We start from the raw sequence: 17,668 nt of genomic DNA, 5'->3' as shown, positions 1-17,668 counted from the left end.
ATATAGATTTTAAATTTAAAGCAGAAGTAAGACGAAGGAGAATTAGTATAAATAGGAAACAGTAGTAGAATCTAAAAGCATACCATCAATGTACTTAGTTTGAGATCAAGAAAAAGTCTCATCCATACACAAGCACAGGATCCCAGTTAAAGGAACACACCAGATGTTTATAAGATATGTTCAAACAAAAAATAACACCACTACATAATTGAGAAATTATTTACAGGGAGGAGGGCAAACACTGTACATTGACTGTTTCCCCTCAGCCAAGACTCCTGCAAGCCCAAGAAAACCAAGTAATCCATCCAAGACAAAGACTGAAAGCAACTCGATAGAATACACCGCAAGTGAGCTTCTGCCCACCATGGGAGGTCAAAAGATCCCACCCAGCACCAAAATCATTTGACTTTGGAAGAGAATTAAGATATTTAGCTTTGCACGCAAAAAGACGCTTGTTGAACATCTCTATTTAAAAGCCAAACTGGGACCGTCATGGAGGTTGTTGACACGGAAGGGTCATTTTGACACCTGGATATCTAAGATGTAAGATTTAGATATGTATTTTTTTTTAAATAAGTTTTTTTTTTAAAAGACGTAGGTTAAACTAAGAACAACTAGATTTTATCTCAACACCGGCACCTAGTTCCCATCCATATCTACACCGATAAGGAAGATAAAATGCATGTATGCATATTAGAGTTAGATTTCAAGGAAAAAATAATAATAAAGAACATAATAAAACGAATTTTCATTTGTACCTTATTGACCTAGCCCTCACTTAGATCTGCGCCGATAGCGAAGAGAATAATATCACATGTTTCTTTAGACAGCAATAATATCAGAAGAAGAAAAAAATAAGATTTAAATAGCATCTACATCCATGGCATATTTATTAAAAAAAGATGTGTTTTAAAAGAGAGTGAGAATAACACTTCAAAGAACAACACGCTGTCCATATCCCAGTGACGTGAAATGATCTATAATGCCCAATTATTTAATAGTTTATTTTTAAAACATGACAACTAATCGGTCCAGAAGCAGATACATTGACTTGTCTTAACTCTCATCATCACAGCTTGTTGGCAATTTGAGTGGACATCTCAATCTATCCGTAATCGTGTACGAGGTAATGCTCTTCTCTTGGACAAAATACGGTCACAGTAAGGCAGTAAAATAGAAGCATCTAGTGCCCATTCACACCCGAGTCGAGTGATATAATGAGTGAATTACTTTAAGGCACAACGCAACGCAACGACAAGCCTTTTAAATCTATCACCCGTCATACACCCGGCGGTCACTGACCACATTATGACCTCATGATGAAGGTGATAGAGGTTATGCTTGCTGGACGTGGTCAAGCCGAAAATATGGACATGCTTCCAAATAAATTTGTAGTGTGTGATGAAATGCATCACGGCAATAGCGCGAAGGGTATAATTAGCATGTTTACGGTAGCTAACCACGCATGTTCAGTCCTTCAAAATTACAGACAAAACTAATGACCTCATTGACAGTAATAATTATTACCATAAAGCACAGCCTGCTTCTTGGCGGAATGCAGCGGAGTAACGTGTTCATTATTTCTGCCCACCTAAACAATAAACGAGAAGTGGAAAAGTACATAACCGCGCCCTTTGGTCACCACTCAGTCAGTCAACAATTGCAGTACCTAATAGGATTCAATAGTCTGATGTCACGTCCGCCCAGCAACAAGCAGCTTGGTTCTAAATAAAGAAAATCAGTACTTTTTTTATTCTTCATGCTCGCTAGACCTTTTTCACATGTCATGTGATCAGAATGTATAAAAGTCAAAACATGATCAGATTTATGACGTTTTTAACCTCTGGATACACTTTTATGCTCGTCGGAGTAGAAGTAGTTCATAAGTCGTCCGCCATTGTTCCGATAGTTTAGAACCAGTTACTAAGTTACTATGCATCATTACGAGGGAAATGACGTCACGACTTTTGAAGCCTATTGCTAAACTTAACAAAATACTCGGGTATTGCTCCCAACGATATGCGTTAACGTGAAATAGAAGGAACGAAATTGGCGTCACTCAGCTTTTTGTTACCGGTTTAAGACAGCCGTTTTGGTGATTAGTTCTCACTAAATAACATTTAACAGTTAAGCTTAAAATTGACCTTTCAGCATCTTGTTCATCCCGACATAATACCGTTTTGAGACGATGGGTCACAGATTATGTTATGATACTTTCTATGCTCTGGCGTAAAAATAAGCCGAACCTTTCTTCTGGGGTTAAATCACCTATATGGTACGTCAAATAACACACGACTATATAATTAACCCTGCCATGGTCCGTGTAACAACATGCATGGTACTTACCTTGAGGTAACTAACTAGTAAGAAAGTCCTATTTGGTTGAAATGGTGGTCCCGATGGCAGCAGCAGCTTCTTATGGTTCACACTATTAATGTTATGACGATCGACCCAATCAGCAAAGTCCGGTCCGCATTCGTGCACCGTCGCGAACCCGCCTGGTAGCATCGTCACAACACACCTTTCGGCTAGATGCTCTGCCGTTTCGGGTTCTTGCCCACAGCGTGGACAAAAGGACAGAAGTTAGACCCCACTGATGTAACGCACCGGCCGTTAGGCAGCTCCTCGACCGAAGCCGATTCGCAGCTACCCAGTGTCTCCTCTTACTGGTATCAAAGCCTGGCAACTTCTCACCAAGCTTAGAGGAGTGTAGGTCCCCGCCCCCCACGAGGGATTGAATTCGTCCAAACCGACTTCCATCTCGTATGTGCAGCTCTGTCCGTAGTCAGGGATTCTGCGTACAAGGGTTGCCGGGACTTATTTCGGCTCGAAACGGGGCACCGTTCATTATGCGCATGAGAGGGGTATCCCCATTCCCTCTCTCTTTGATCTTACTCAGCCAGTTTCCCGTAATGGTCTCCCTCCGGACATCGGGGGGCTGGATCGCTGCCATCACCGGGCCCCATTCTCTAGGGGTTGTTGCTAGCGTTCCCGACACTATGTGCATCGACTTGCGAAGTTTTACATCCACCTTCTCAACGTTTCTGCTTCTACCCCACACTGGAGCGCAATACTCCGCTGTGGAATAGCATAGTGCCAGGGCGGATGTTCTCAGGAGCGCTTGGCTAGCGCCCCAAGTCGATCCCGCCAGCTTCCTCAGAAGACTATTCCGCTTCTCTATCTTCCGGGCAACCCCTTCGAGATGAACCCGATAGGTAAGGCTGCGATCCAGCGTCACCCCTAGGTATTTTGGACGCGGCTCATATGGGATGGCTGGTCCCCGACTAGGACATTCAGTTTACGGTGTGCCAACCACTGCATAAGTGAAATGCAGTGGCCACGGTTTTTGAAGTGTTCATCTTCAGGTACCACTTGTCAAAGTAGGATTTGAGTCTGGTGACGTCCTCGCTGAGTACGCTCTCGAGACGGGTCCACACTTTACTCTGAGTAACGAGTGCCCAGTCGTCTGCGTATCCCAGCCTCAGGGAGGAAGTGTTCGGCATATCGCTAATGTAAACGTTAAACAACATTGGCGCAAGTACCGACCCCTGAGGGACCCCATTCTTCAATTTCCTAACTTTGCTCGTGACGTCTCCCAGCGCGACGTGGAATTGCCTTTCCCCTAAGATCGAAGAGAACAACTTCAAGGTCTTTTTGCACCTTATGATTTTTGCAAGTTTGAGCATTAACCCATCGCACCAGACCGTATCGTACGCCGCTGATAGGTCTATAAACACAGCACCTGTTTGCTGTTTTCTCTCGAACCCGTGCTCAATATGCTCTGTAAGGGCAATGACCTGCTCCGTGGTGCACCTCCCTTCCCTGAAGCCTGCTTGCTCAGGTGGCAGGGCAGCGTCTAGGACCGGCCTCCATCGGTTTAATAGAACACGCTCCAACAGTTTGTAAAGACAGCTCAGCAGCGATATGGGTCTGTAACTGTCTGCCTCCTTCGCCGGCTTCCCTGGCTTCAGGATGGCAACTATCTTCGCATGCTTCCACACTTGTGGAAGCTTTCCGTTTGCAAGGATGTCAGACATTGCCTCTGCTAGCCAGGCCCGTGCCCTGGGCCCAGATGCGTCACCATATCGGATATACACCATCTATCCCAGCTGCTTTGCCGTTCTTCACTTCGCTAATGGCTGCACCCACTTCTCGGGACTGAACGGGGCCGTCCAGTCCGACTCCTCCGCAGGTAGCGAGTCCAAAATCGTACGGTACGCCTTGCGGACACCGCGCTCAAAAGCCTGATTAGGGACCCGCTTGCTACGGTTCTTAATATTCTTGCAATTGTGTCTGCCTCGCATTCCGGTGCAGCCTTCGCGAAATTCCGATCTGGGTCCAATTTCTTTATCAAGCGCCAAGCGTGGCGGCTGGAGTTGTAAAGTCGAGACTTTCCACGGTCTCCTGCCACCGTTGCTTCCTTCCGGTCCCGATGGCTCAGTTGCTTGAGCACTCGCTTCGCAAACAAGCAAGGTGGTCAATATCGACCCCGGCTTGTGCAGTTGAGATATCTTTTTTCTTCTTTTTTTTCTGACCCCGACCCTGTATATCAATAGCTGATTCTATCGTGTCTGTCGGAAAGGACAATGCAATAAATTTGCGTAGTATCCGAATGGTAGCAAGTAATTGTTATTTTCTATTTAATGCTACAGAAACCGACTTCGGCTCAATGTCTTTACACGACTCCTTTTATCATTCGTTTGCATAAATCAAAAAATGCTGGAACTTCCGTACAGAGAAACATCCACTAAATGTGCTAAACGGAGCAGCGTGGCTCAGCGATTAGGTCTTTGCTTTATGCCCGAAAGGTACCAAATTAAGTTCGAATACCCGCTACATTGTGTGGCCTTGAGCAAGTCACCTCGCCCTGGCTCTGTTGCGGTGCCGCACCGGGTTATTCTAGTCTTCCATTGGGATAGACCTTTGAGACAAATTTCCCCTATGGAATGAATAAAGGGAATTTTATTACTTATCTATTTATTTACTTATCTATTCATCTATTCATTTAAATCCGCTTTACAAGGGGCACCAAGCCAACAGCATACCCCCTCTCCCAACAATGCTGTCATAGGCCGGATACTCATGTTTATTAAACTTGCCGGGCGGTGAGAGAATATGGGAGTAAAGAGTCATTTCTAAGGCCTCAACATTGTGTGCAGCAAAGAGCAGGACTCGAACCAGGAACCAATAGGTCCAAAGGCGAGTGTCATACCTCAAAACCACAACGCCGCACGTGGAGATTATAGTATGTGTCAACCCCGCTGAATTGGTGTTAAAACGTCAAAACCAGAAAGTTCACACACTGCCAAGATCAGACCTGCCTACTTGGAATTGGAAAAATTCCTAGTTTTCAAGGATTATAACATAGTCGACATTATAAACTTCCATTCAAAATGACCTATTTGTCTTTTTAAATACATTCAATTAATGTTTTAAACTCCTTTTTTTATACTAGCTCTGGCAACAAAACTTCAGTTTAAAGAAGTCTTTTGAATTAAAGATCTTAAGTTTAAGATAATTGTCAATTAGGACCCAAAAACTCGTATTTCTACGATTTTTTCGTAGAAGTAGGCAAGTCTGCAAGATTATCTTATCTCTTTAAGAACAACACATGATCCCATACCCCCCCCCCCCCTTTCCCCCTCGAGCAATGGTCAATGAGAATATAATATTTCTTCTCTTTTTTTCCAATCATCTTTCATTATTTCTGCCTTCTTCCTTCTACTCCCTCTGGCGAGAATAATTGATCCATTGGTCTAATAATATTATGCCCCGCCATATCACTATGAGATACATACAACCACCAAAACTCACACATCCCTCTCAGCTCCAGACTCATACGCACGCACGCACGCACGCGCGCCCGCACACACACACACACACACACACACACACACACACACACACACGGGCCATTGCTGCGGGCTATTTATCAGCTGTCATCACCAATAAGGCACCAACCTCAATAGGTTATGTAACTCGCTTTACGCCATCCAAAATTCTTTCTATGCGATATGTATTAGGGACAACGGGTATAGAAGGCTCTATTTTAGTATATAAAATGGATTATTATACACTGGTATAACGCAAATTAAATACCTATAATTATCACAAAACAAACAATTAGGCGGCGACTTTTCTAAAAATAGAAACACAAACACACTCTCTCTCTCTCTCTCTCTCTCTCTCTCTCTCTCTCTCTCTCTCTCTCTCTCTCTCTCTCTCTCTCTCTCTCTCTCTCTCTCTCTCTCTCTCTCATTTATCCACCTGTCAAGTTGAAATTTATTTCTAAACAAGGCAATTCCTACATTTCTTCAATATATTATTATCCATGCATTAATATATTCGACCGTTTGTTTATTCATTCATTCACTCATCCATTCAACCATCCACCCATCCATCCGTCCGTCAGAAGGTCCGTCCATCCGTTGATTTAGTGATTGATTGATTGATTGATTGATTGATTGATTGATTGATTGGTTGTTTGATAGATTGGTTGGTTGGTGTATTGGTTGATTGATGAATTCATTCATTCCTTCATTCAAAAATTCGTTCACTTATTCATTCATTCATGTATCAATTTATTCATTCATTCAATCATGTATCGATTTATTCATTCATTCATTTATCTTTGCTTTCATTCATTCATTCTTTCAGTCATTCATTCAATTATTTATCTATGCTTTCATTCACTATTTCATTCATTCATTCATCTATCTATGCTTTCATTCATTTATTTATCTATGCTTTCATTCATTCATTCATTTCACGATTCATTCATTCATTCTTCATTCAGGCATACCCATAGCACTCTAGAGGCTCTGTATAGATAGCATTGGGCATACCTCAAGGATGACAAAAGTCTGCTCACCCGACCAAACAACATAGCCGGGCTGTCAGTTTCCACGACGTATTAATAATAGGCTTCCTAAGTCGTGACGTAATCCTGCGCAGCAACGCATGGCAACAAACCGGCTGGCTCTAAACAGTCGAGAAAAATGGCTGACACGAACTCTATTTCCATCACCGCCCTTATGAAATACTTCTCCAATGAGCATAAAAGTGTCTCGCGAGGTGAAAATCATCATCAGTCAGGTCCTGTTTTGACTTTCACTTACTCAGATGGCTTGATGTTCGGCAAAGTTCAAGCCAGCATGAAGAATAAAGAGTATTCTGTGAAGGTAAGTCATTTCGTCTTCTCATTCTCACTCTCAAAATCTCACATCTCCGTAAAACTACTGTTGGACAATAATCAGTTTACTTTGAGTTTAGGCAGATTTAGTATATCCAATGGAAAGATTTAACTGTTTACGTTCGATTTTAGTTAGGGAGAGAGAGAGAGGGAGTCATTGAATTATTGTGTTTTTTATCTTATGGACCACGGACTTTGAGTCTTTGAGGTCTTAGTCTTGCTTCGCTAATTTTCGTTGCTATTGACTATAGTCTACTACATACTATTTAGTATCGTGTTGTAACCTTTATTATAATACTCATATGAGCATCATAATCACCAATCACGCTAGACATTTTATCATACTTCATGTGGGGCAGCGTGGATCAGCGGTACGGTTTTTGCTTCGTACCCGAAAGGTACCGAGTTCGTTCACCCGCCGCTGCGCTGTGTGGCCTTGAGCAAGTCACCTCGCCCTAGCTCAATTTGCGGCGCTGCACCGTGGTTATTCCAGTCTTCCCTGGGAATAGACCCTAGAGATAAATTTCCTCTATGGGATGAATAAAGGATTTATTTAGACCAGTGTTAGTCACTGTAAACTAAACTTCCTATTGGGTTAAGGTGTAATGTAAATGTTGCTGCTTGAAACTCGAAGAAATCAATAACATTGTGAAATTGAATGTGAACTTCAATTTAATATACGAAAACAGATAAAATGGACGTTTCGGGTTTCCCCCTTATCAACAAAGCAAGATGAATGAAAGAATCACTTAATTTGTTTTTTAATTGAGTTTTTATACAGCGTAATATCCACTAAATGTGCTCAAAGTGCTTTACAAGGGGTCCCTGGACAACAGCAACATTTAACATGTAAGACGGGACATGATGCCTGTTGGGCGATATTACAATTTTTTCGGACAGAGACAACGCCAGGTACTCATTTGACACCTGAGTACGGTGAGAGATTGTGAGTAAAGAGCCTTCTCCAAGGACTCAACTATGTGCCGAGCGAGGCCCAAACCCAGGACCTTCTGATCTGAAAGCGAGTGTCATACCACAAGACCACAACAGACGTTTTATTAGTTTGTTTGTTTTTTGCCTATTGAGCATGATCGCAGCTCTAAATTTGAATCTTTTATTCTTTTACTTCCACAGATCTATCTTGATGATGCCTTGGGTTGATTCAGTCCAAAACTAATTTGTGTGGTTTTATTTAACAATATTAATGACATTGAACATACATTGATACAACAATGCCATAATTTGTCATGTTTATCATGTAAAATCATGTATGGACCTACAAAACCATTATTTTGAATGGTGATTTGATGATGATGAACAAAATATGTGTGTTGTACAAAATAAATGGCAAAGCTAACAAAATGCAATCTCCTTAATAAGAGGAGACTGGGGATTGACAAGTGCTGCAACAAATTGAAAAATAATATCAGATGTTTCTCTTAACATGGTTGGAATATATGAGAGGATGTTAACATTTTTCAGTCTTTCATTAGCCCTCTCAACATGAATTCTACATGAAGCAATTTCTTTTGTTAATAAAATCTCATTTTCAGTAAATTTATTATGTAAAAAGGGAGGGATATTTACAGTTACTCCTTGAGGTAAAATATCTTGAATCAGGATGGGGTTTTACCTTTATTACCTTTATCTGCTAAAATTAATTCTCCAGGGCTTAAAATTAAAAGTTTTAGTAATCCACAATTTTGTACAATGACCTTATCCGAGACAGACCCTGGATCATGTTTAGAAATAAAATTTATCACACCATTTGGACTTAGACCAACAAGAGCTTTAACAGAATTCATGGACCTATAAGAAGAATAAGTTAACCGTTGTTTATCCATTTCTTTAGGAATAGCAATTTGGTCATCTGTACAATCAATGATCATTCTGCAAGTTGGAAATCTTAAAAATGATGATGGAGCTGATAGTTTATTTTTATGTCTAGAAGGGCATGTAACCTTCATAACATTTTCAAAGAGAAGCGTATGGCTTATGTAAAACATGAATAAAAGTTTGTATAATATTTGTTATAGTACTTTCACTAACGCTAAACAATTGTGAAATATGAAGGTTAGCGTAGTTCTGTCTAAGTTTCATAAGTGTAATAATGAAAATTTGGTCTTTTAATGCAACTGTCTCTTCCTGAACTTCCCATCTACTATAATAAATAATGTTACCTCTAAAGCACTCAACATATTGAACAATAATATTAAATATTTTAAAAGAATGTACACCTGTCTCCATTCGAAGAACTTTTTCTGTAAGGCTTGAAACAGTGTAAGTGCGTTGAATCTAACTTAGTTGGGTTTTTTAAAGCTAGCTATTTCCTTATTTTTGTCTGTAATTTTTTGTTCTTGAATTAAATTTGTTGTTCTATTTAAAATATCCTCACTTGTTCTACAATCTTTTTTTTTAAAAGATGGAATCCTGTGATGATGGTGACGAGAGTTGAGATGATGATGAGGGAGAAGATAATGAGGATGATGATGAGGAGGAAAATAATGATGATGAGGAATCTGGTTTTTTTAAAGGTGGGACTTTGTGATGATGATGAAGAGAGTTGAGCTGATGATGATGATGATGATGATGATGATGATGATGATGATGATGATGATGATGATGATGGTGATGATGATGATGATGATGGTGGTGGTGGTGGTGGTGGTGGTGGTGGTAGTGGTGGTGGTGGTGGTGGTGGTAGTGGTGGTGGTGGTGGTGGTGGACTTCTTGATGTTGGTGCCAATTGAGATGGGGTGGGAATTCCTTGTGTCACTTTTCTTTTCTTTCTTTCTGGCTCTGATGGAAACAATTTATTTTTATTTCTGTCAAACAATTCAGGGAGGTTGGCTTTGTCACCATCTCTGAAGTGACAAGAACACACTCTTGATGATGATGTTGGATCTTTTGTCCTTTCACCTGAAATGAAAAGATTTAAAAAAAAACAATAATTCTGTTGGGCATATTGGGTATATTATTTAATTTGATAAGTACTTTGTTTTAGACTATCTTGTTTGACACCAGCTCAATGCATGATAAATCAAAGGTGTGCAAGAGACTAGGTTACTGGTGGGTCTCTCGCCTGTCTTTTATGAAATCGCACATTCAGCAAAATGTCGCACTTCCTCATTACTTCTTTTGATGATTTTGACTAGGTATATATAAAAATAAGAATTCTTAAATTTACACAGTAAAAGTTGATCTTGGGGTTGAGTGTGGCAAGACTTGCGTTTTCTCTTTATTTCAGTCAGTACTGTACTGGACAGTGCGGTGATGGAAACTTTGGAGTGTCAACAATCGGGCACAGGTAAAGGAGAGAGGTCCCTGCCGCCATCTTGCTTTGTTCACACAGAGTTGCCACCTCGGCTGTCGGGGAGGGGAGGCATGGCAGAGAATCAGAGAAACTTTCCAAAAAAAAGAGGAAAGTATGTGTGTTTGTGTGTGTGTGTGTGTGTGAGAGAGAGAGAGAGAGAGAGAGAGAGAGAGAGAGAGAGAGAGAGAGAGAGATCTGCGTTAGGGAGGGGGGGGGGGAGAGGTTGCGTTATTTTATTTATTTATTTTCATTTTGCCATAAAGGTATCGAGTTTAAAGTAAGATTTTAACAAATATTTTATTCTCTTTCTTCTTGTTCTCCTTTTAAAAAAATTATCACTTATCAGTAGAACTTAACTCTCATTCAGTTTATCAGCCTTAACATCAAAACGATTGAGATATCATTTTTGCTTCAACTTCAATAAAAACCTAGTTTGGAATGTATTTTTATTTATAATTTCGTGCAATTGTACACTTTAATCATAAAATATAGGTCTACGTAAGCTAGAACTTGACCTAGATCTGGACTACGAACTCTATCAAATGTTCGACGAGGCGTGCGTGCTTACCTGACTAAAGTGGTCCACTTTTTCTTCAATTTTTTGTCTGCCTGTCCATTTTTAATCTGTAAAACTTGCAGGAGTGACTCTCTGACTGGTGTAGACAATCTGGTACAAAATACTGGACCATATTTAAGATAAAAATTGTTTTTTGAGCGATTTTCCAATTATTCCTTGCCTGGACCAAGCACGGATTTTTTTTGTTTAGAGCCAGCCGATTCGTTGCTAGGCGGACGTGACGTCAGACTGTGGAATCCTATTCACAACAACCGTGACCCCTGTTAAATAAAACAGCATTCCTTATTGACTGACTTGTCCCGCACTGACCTTTAACCTTTTCATCTTATGTGACCCAGTGCCACCATCAGATACCAAGTCGTGCTTTTGTGGTCATTAGTATAACACTAACCTTCGGGTCACGTTCTAAGTGACGCCAAAGTGAGGCTTTGGAAAACACTCTTTACTCATAATATTCTCTCACCATGTTCAGGTGTAAAATGAGTACCTTGACAGGGTTGTTCAAGTTACAGAAACCGGGATAATTTTAGGATCTATGTACCTCGTGGCTCTAAATAACAACCATTGTAAATTTATGGAGAACACAAACACACACGCACACACACACACACACACACACACACACACACACACACACACTTCAATGGCCACCACTAAGATTTTCAAAACTACGCTTTAGAGACCACATGGAAGTCTCAGATTTGAGATTTTGGACAAGATGGTCATTTTACTCGATCGAGTTTTCTGGCCAATGTGGGGTTTTTGTGTGTTTTTTTTTTTCTAATGTACTTTTTCAGGGTACGTAAGACAGTGAACAGACGTCATATCTGGCGAATACGTTTATTGCTGCTGTAGGTTAATTGGGACCCTGCAATAAGCGTATCAATGGCTACCGCTAAAAGGCACAAAAATACGCTTTAGAGACTACATGGCAATCCCAGGTTTGAGAGTTATTTGACGAGATGAAGATCGTTTTAATCGACCGATAGTTGAAGGACGAGTTCCCTGCCCAAAACTTTAAATATTCAGAGTACCGCAGTGCAGACGTCATGTATGGTGATATACGCTTAATGTTGATGTAGGCTAATTCGGTCTCTTTATAAAGCGCTCTGAAGACGATGAGTGGATATTGTGCTACATAAATCAAACTGACGTAAATTTCCATTACGTAAAGTGCCTTTCGAAAATGAATGACACCGTATCTGGATTCAAGACAGGTCCCGTCCACTTCGAGTGTCCTAGAAAGTTTATGACTTTTACTGAGGAAATTAAGACGAGGCCCGCATAGAGAGATAAGAGGGGAGAATGTACTTATACTCCAAGTAAATACAGTCTAATCTCTTTCTAACGCACCGCCCAGACTCTCCATTCGACACAAATCAATTCAAAATTTAATTAATTAATTAATTAAATAAACATGTAAATAAATAATTCTTGTCAACTAATTAAAGTTGATTTTCCTCATATTATTTTTGGAACTCCAAAAATCTATAATTTTAACATTTGTAACTAATTATAGCAGATTTTACACTTATCATTTGCTGAATTTGTCGCGACTTATAACCCTAGAGAAAGGGAGGAAAACATGATTTTCAGGACAGTCTGTTCCTTTACTTTTTCTGTGTATTTTTCGAGACAACCCATTTTCTTTTCAGGAACAAATCCGGAAAAAAACGGAACGGTAGGCATTCCTGCAATCGCCGACTGTCCAAAGTGGAAAAACCTACCAAGCTGTATCAGCAGCCTTGTGACCACATTGAATATATAGATAGTATGCGCCTGGCTAAGAAGCTCACAGCATTGCCATCCGGAAGTATAACGGACCAGCCCACAAAACGCTGTGTAACCATAAACTTTTATAGTCTGGATAATACAGTTCATGGTTACTCAGGAGTTTTGTGTATTGGTCGGTTGTGCCTCCGGATGGCAATGTTGTGAGCTTCTTAGCCAAGCGCATACTATCTATAGACTACATACAGACATTTAGAAAGGTACTATAATATGTTGTTTGTTTGTTTTTTTCTTTTTTTGGACATGCAATATCGACAGTACTGCTCAGTCTGTCGGCAAGATTACACAAAGAAGAGGAAGAATGTCTCAAATAAGGATTGGCGACTGATCGAAATCGAACCAAAACATGTCAAAACGTTTGTTTTTTGTAGGGTTTTTTGTTATTTATTTTTGTTTTGTTTTGTTTTTTGTTTTTTGTTTGGTTGTTTTTTGTTTTGTTTTTGTTTTTGTTTTTTTGTTTTTTGTTGTTGTTTTTTTTTTGGGGGGGGGGTTCTTTTTGGTTTGTTTGTTTTGTTTTGTTTTTTTGTTTAATTTTTTAATTGTCGACAGAAATGTTTTAGGTCAAGACTCGATGAATTAGGATAACAATAATAAATTATTAACCTTGAGTAAGCATGGATGGTGAATGGATGGATGGGTGGGTGGGTGGATGGAGGAATGGATGGATGGATGGAGGAATTGATGGATGGGTGGGTAGATGGATGTATGGATGAATGGATGGATGGATAGATGGATGGATGGATGGAGGAATGGATTGATGGGTAGACGTGTGGGTGGATAGTTGGGTGGGAGGGTAGCTGGATGGATGGATTAATGAATAAATGAATGGGTGGATGGATGAACAAATAGGTTGATAGATGGGTGGGTAAATGGAAAGGAAATAAGGAAGGAAGGAAGGAAGGAAGGACGGAAGGAAGGAAGGAAGGACGGACGGAAGAAAGGAAGAAAGAAAGGAAGAAAGGAAGGACGGACAGACGTATGGATGGATGAACGAATGGATCGATCTGTCGATAAACAACCTGAGATGGATGGATGAAGGAATAATCAAACAAAGATATTTAATTGGACGAAATATACATGATTCCCCGAGCCGTTTTAACCGAGGAACTTTATGAGTGTGAGTGTGTGTGGTATTTTTTTGTTTTCATGTTTTGTTTTGTTTTGTTTTTTGTTTTCTTTTTTTTTTTTTTTTGTTTTGTTTTGTTTTGTTTTTTGTTTTCTTTTTTTTTGGGGGGGTTGCCTTATTATTAGTATTACTATTATCATCATCATCATCATCATCATCATCATCATCATCATCATCATCATCATCATCATCATCATTATTATTATTATCATCATTATTATGTTGACACATAACCCTTCATTTTGACAAAAAGTCAATCTTCGACCATATGACTCACTGGCCTTTTCAACATGACATTAACACGACTATTACAACACGCACCTTACTGTGTACATAATATTATGAGAGCCCTTGCGCAAGATACGGATGTGGCACACAACACATGACACAACAGCAACAAGTCTAAACCTTTATCCCAGATTCACTTTCTTCCGCTTTGTTCCGATGTTGTCACTATATTTTTGTTTGTCTTTGCTGTTGTTATCAATGTTTGCTGTTGCTGATGTTTTTGGAGGTGATATTGATTGATGTTATTGATATTGTTGTTTTTGTTGCTGCTGCGGCTGTTGTTGTTATTATTATTATTACTATTATTATTATTATTATTATTATTATTATTATTATTATTATTATTATTATTATTATTATTATTATTATTATTATTATTATTACTATTATTATGGTTACTAACATCATCATTATATATTATTATTATTATTATTATATAGTAGTAGTAGTAGTATATAGTTAGTAGTTTTAGTAGTATAGTATAGTAGTTAGTTAGTATAGTATATAATAGTAGTAGTAGTAGTAGTAGTAGTAGTAGTAGTAGTAGTAGTAGTAGTAGTAGTAGTAGTAGTAGTAGTAGTAGTAGTAGTAGTATAGTAGTAGTAGTAGTAGTAGTAGTAGTAGTAGTAGTAGTAGTAGTAGTAGTAGTAGTAGTAGTAGTAGTAGTAGTTGTAGTAGTAGTAGAAGTAGTAGCAGTAGTAGAAGTAGTAGCAGTATTGGTTTTGATCTTGTTATTGTTATTGTTTATGACCAAACTGTCTGGGTTTTTGTTTGATTTTCGTAGGAATGTTTTTTTGTTGTTGTTTTTTGTTTTTGTCCTTTTTTTTTTTGGTTCATTTTGCTTGTCTATTTACATTTTCTTCTTTTAAGAATTAAAATCATCATGTCCACAACGGATGCAACACTGGTTTGAGACGACCGGTCTCATATATGAGTTTCTGATAGCGTCGTTGGTATTGATGCGATGCTTTTAGGTAACATACTCACAACATCTGCCAGCAGGATATAGCGTACCAACATGCAAAACTACGTGCAACCTTGAGCGTCTGATTGGTATAATCTAGTGAGATCTGATAATTTAAAAGGCTTTCACAAAAATAAAACAACAAAGAGATGAGTGACGTCGATTTCGTTCCTTCTGTAATATGAATATAAACATACATTATCTATGTGTCTATATAATGCTGTATATTGCACAACTTCCATGCATCTCGTCCAATGAATGATCCTTTTCTTGTCTGCCACATAATACCGTCTTAATCCTTATCTGTCGTCCATTTATTTTTTCCCCCATTGGCTGTATGCAAAACGAAGAGGAACGAGAAAGAGAAATGTGAGAGAGGGGGGAAGGGAAAGAGTGAGATGTGTGTGTGTGTGTGTGTGTGTGTGTGTGTGTGTGTGTGTGGGAGAGAGAGAGAGTGGAGGATGAGGAGAGGGAGAGGGAGAGAGGGAGAGATAAATAGATAGAGCGAGAGGGAGGGAGGATGAGAGAGGCAGGGGGAGGAAGAGATAGTGAAGGATGGAGAAAGAGTGAGAGACAAAGGTAGGGGGCGATAGTGAAGGAAGGGAGAAAAAAAAAAGATAGAAGATAGATAGATAAACTGTTTGTTTGTTTATAGGCTTTAAGTCATTATATAGCACCTGTTGCTCGCTCATTCAGGCTACATCATAGGTTACATATAGTTTGCTGTGATTAACCAGACGTTGTTTACACGCATAACATCAACGGAAATACTGCGTAGTTGGTGAGTTTAGCACCACCTGTCATTGTTTGCATTCGGTCAACGTTGTTCTCTTCCAGATGTTAATGATTTTTTTTCAGTTTAAGTAAAATACTCACCCGGGCTGCCCGCCAGATGACTCATACCAACAGACATAACTATGTATACTCTAAGTGTTTATTGAGGCTATGCGTTTAGATAAAATACTCACAGCATTCGCCAGCCGGATATAAAGTACAAAAACACAAAAATTTGTGTAACCCGAAACGCTTATAGTCTGCCTGATTGATAGAAATGATTGAGAACCAATCATTAAAATGGTTGAGAGCTGAGAAGTGACGTCAATTTCATTCCATATATCTATAGTATGATAGAGAGGATCCAATGGGAACTGATCACCCAACAGGCGGTCGAAAACGATATCAAAGCGTGGAGTAACGACAACTTCATTCATTATATTATGATTGTTTATAGATTTGGTAACAACCAGCGGGTTGGTGTTTGTCAGAGTGGCTTTCAGGATGTCACGAATTCCTTGTTTTGATCGGTCTAGGATCTAAAAAATTATTACTCAGAGACGGAAGCAGGTACTAAACGCATTCACTCTAAATAGAAATACACATCATGCAAGCACTTAAAATCCAATAACTCCTAACCACGATACAATTATGCCGTACTCTCTCTCTCTCAAAATAAAATTAAAATAAAAAATTATAATAATAATAACAATAATAATAATAATAATAATAATAATAATAATAATAATAATAATAATAATAATAATAATAAATAATAATAATAATAATAATAATAATAATAATAATAATAATAAACAAACAAACAAACAAACAAAAAAAAAAAACAAAAACAATGGAACAAAATCCAAAACAAAACAAAAAAAATGTTTTAAAATTGTGACCAGAAAACTCGTCCTTCAAATGTCGACCGATTAATATGAAGCTCCTCTTGTCAAAAATCCTCAATCCTGGGGCTTCAAATGAAGACTTCAAGGAAGTCCCAGGTTTGAGAGTAGAACTAGTTTTCTGGCAAAAATATCTTTGAAATTTTAAAATTCAGAGTACGGCGGCATTATCTATATTGATGCTATGCGTTTATGTAAAATACCCATAACATCCGTAGGCCCGGTATAATGTACAAACACACAAAACCATGTGAACCTTGAACGTTTATGGTCTGATTGATATTGTTTCGAGATAACTAATCACCAAAATGGCTGTCTAAGAACAATGAGCTGAGTGACGTCGATTTCGTGTCCTTTTTACACATGTCGGGACATGCAAGAAAATCCCATCACCGCGACAATACAATAAAAAGATTAATAGAGACAAGTTTGATACTAAATCAATACGAATATCCCAGTAACCACTGGATGATGAAATGGATTAGATCAACTGATAGCAGAGCTCTCACTCTCTCTCTCTCTCTCTCTCTCTCTCTCTCTCTCTCTTTTATATATATATATATATATATATATATATATATATAATATATAATAATTATATATATATATATATAATATTTATATTAAGTATATAATATATATATATATCCACCAATCTAATTCAATCTCATCTCTACTTTCTATATCTTACTGTCTATCTATCTTCTCCTTCTTCTCCCTCAACACCCCTCCTCCTAT

At 38.8% G+C, this 17,668-nt stretch overlaps 1 protein-coding gene and 1 long non-coding RNA gene across 9 annotated transcripts in view; one reads left to right on the top strand and one right to left on the bottom strand.

The window, feature by feature from the left end:
* The window catches only part of LOC144970736 (alpha-1,3-mannosyl-glycoprotein 4-beta-N-acetylglucosaminyltransferase B-like), a 145,424-nt gene that overhangs the window by 98,159 nt on the left and 29,597 nt on the right, over positions 1 to 17,668 (bottom strand). The window contains exon 1 of one of the 7 annotated variants that reach the window (XM_078910702.1): positions 15,275 to 15,590. The exons of the other annotated variants lie outside the window; for them this stretch is intronic. The gene's annotated coding sequence lies outside the window, so the exon portion shown is untranslated. Of the gene's footprint in view, positions 1 to 15,274; positions 15,591 to 17,668 lie in introns of those variants that run through there. 7 annotated transcript variants of the gene reach the window in all.
* LOC144970731 (uncharacterized) lies at positions 6,994 to 10,655 on the top strand. 2 transcript variants are annotated; one of them, XR_013645017.1, is made up of 2 exons: positions 6,994 to 7,181; positions 10,440 to 10,655. It is a non-coding gene; the product is annotated as an uncharacterized LOC144970731 (long non-coding RNA). The 2 variants fall into 2 exon arrangements; XR_013645016.1 differs by lacking the exon at positions 10,440 to 10,655 and adding an exon at positions 8,327 to 8,490.

Source organism: Berghia stephanieae, chromosome 4, assembly GCF_034508935.2.
Source record: "Berghia stephanieae isolate SIO BIC M18660-M18661 chromosome 4, UCSD_Bste_1.3, whole genome shotgun sequence".
In the NCBI taxonomy this organism is placed as follows: domain Eukaryota; kingdom Metazoa; phylum Mollusca; class Gastropoda; order Nudibranchia; family Aeolidiidae; genus Berghia; species Berghia stephanieae.
This window is presented reverse-complemented; position numbering and strand designations above follow the sequence as displayed.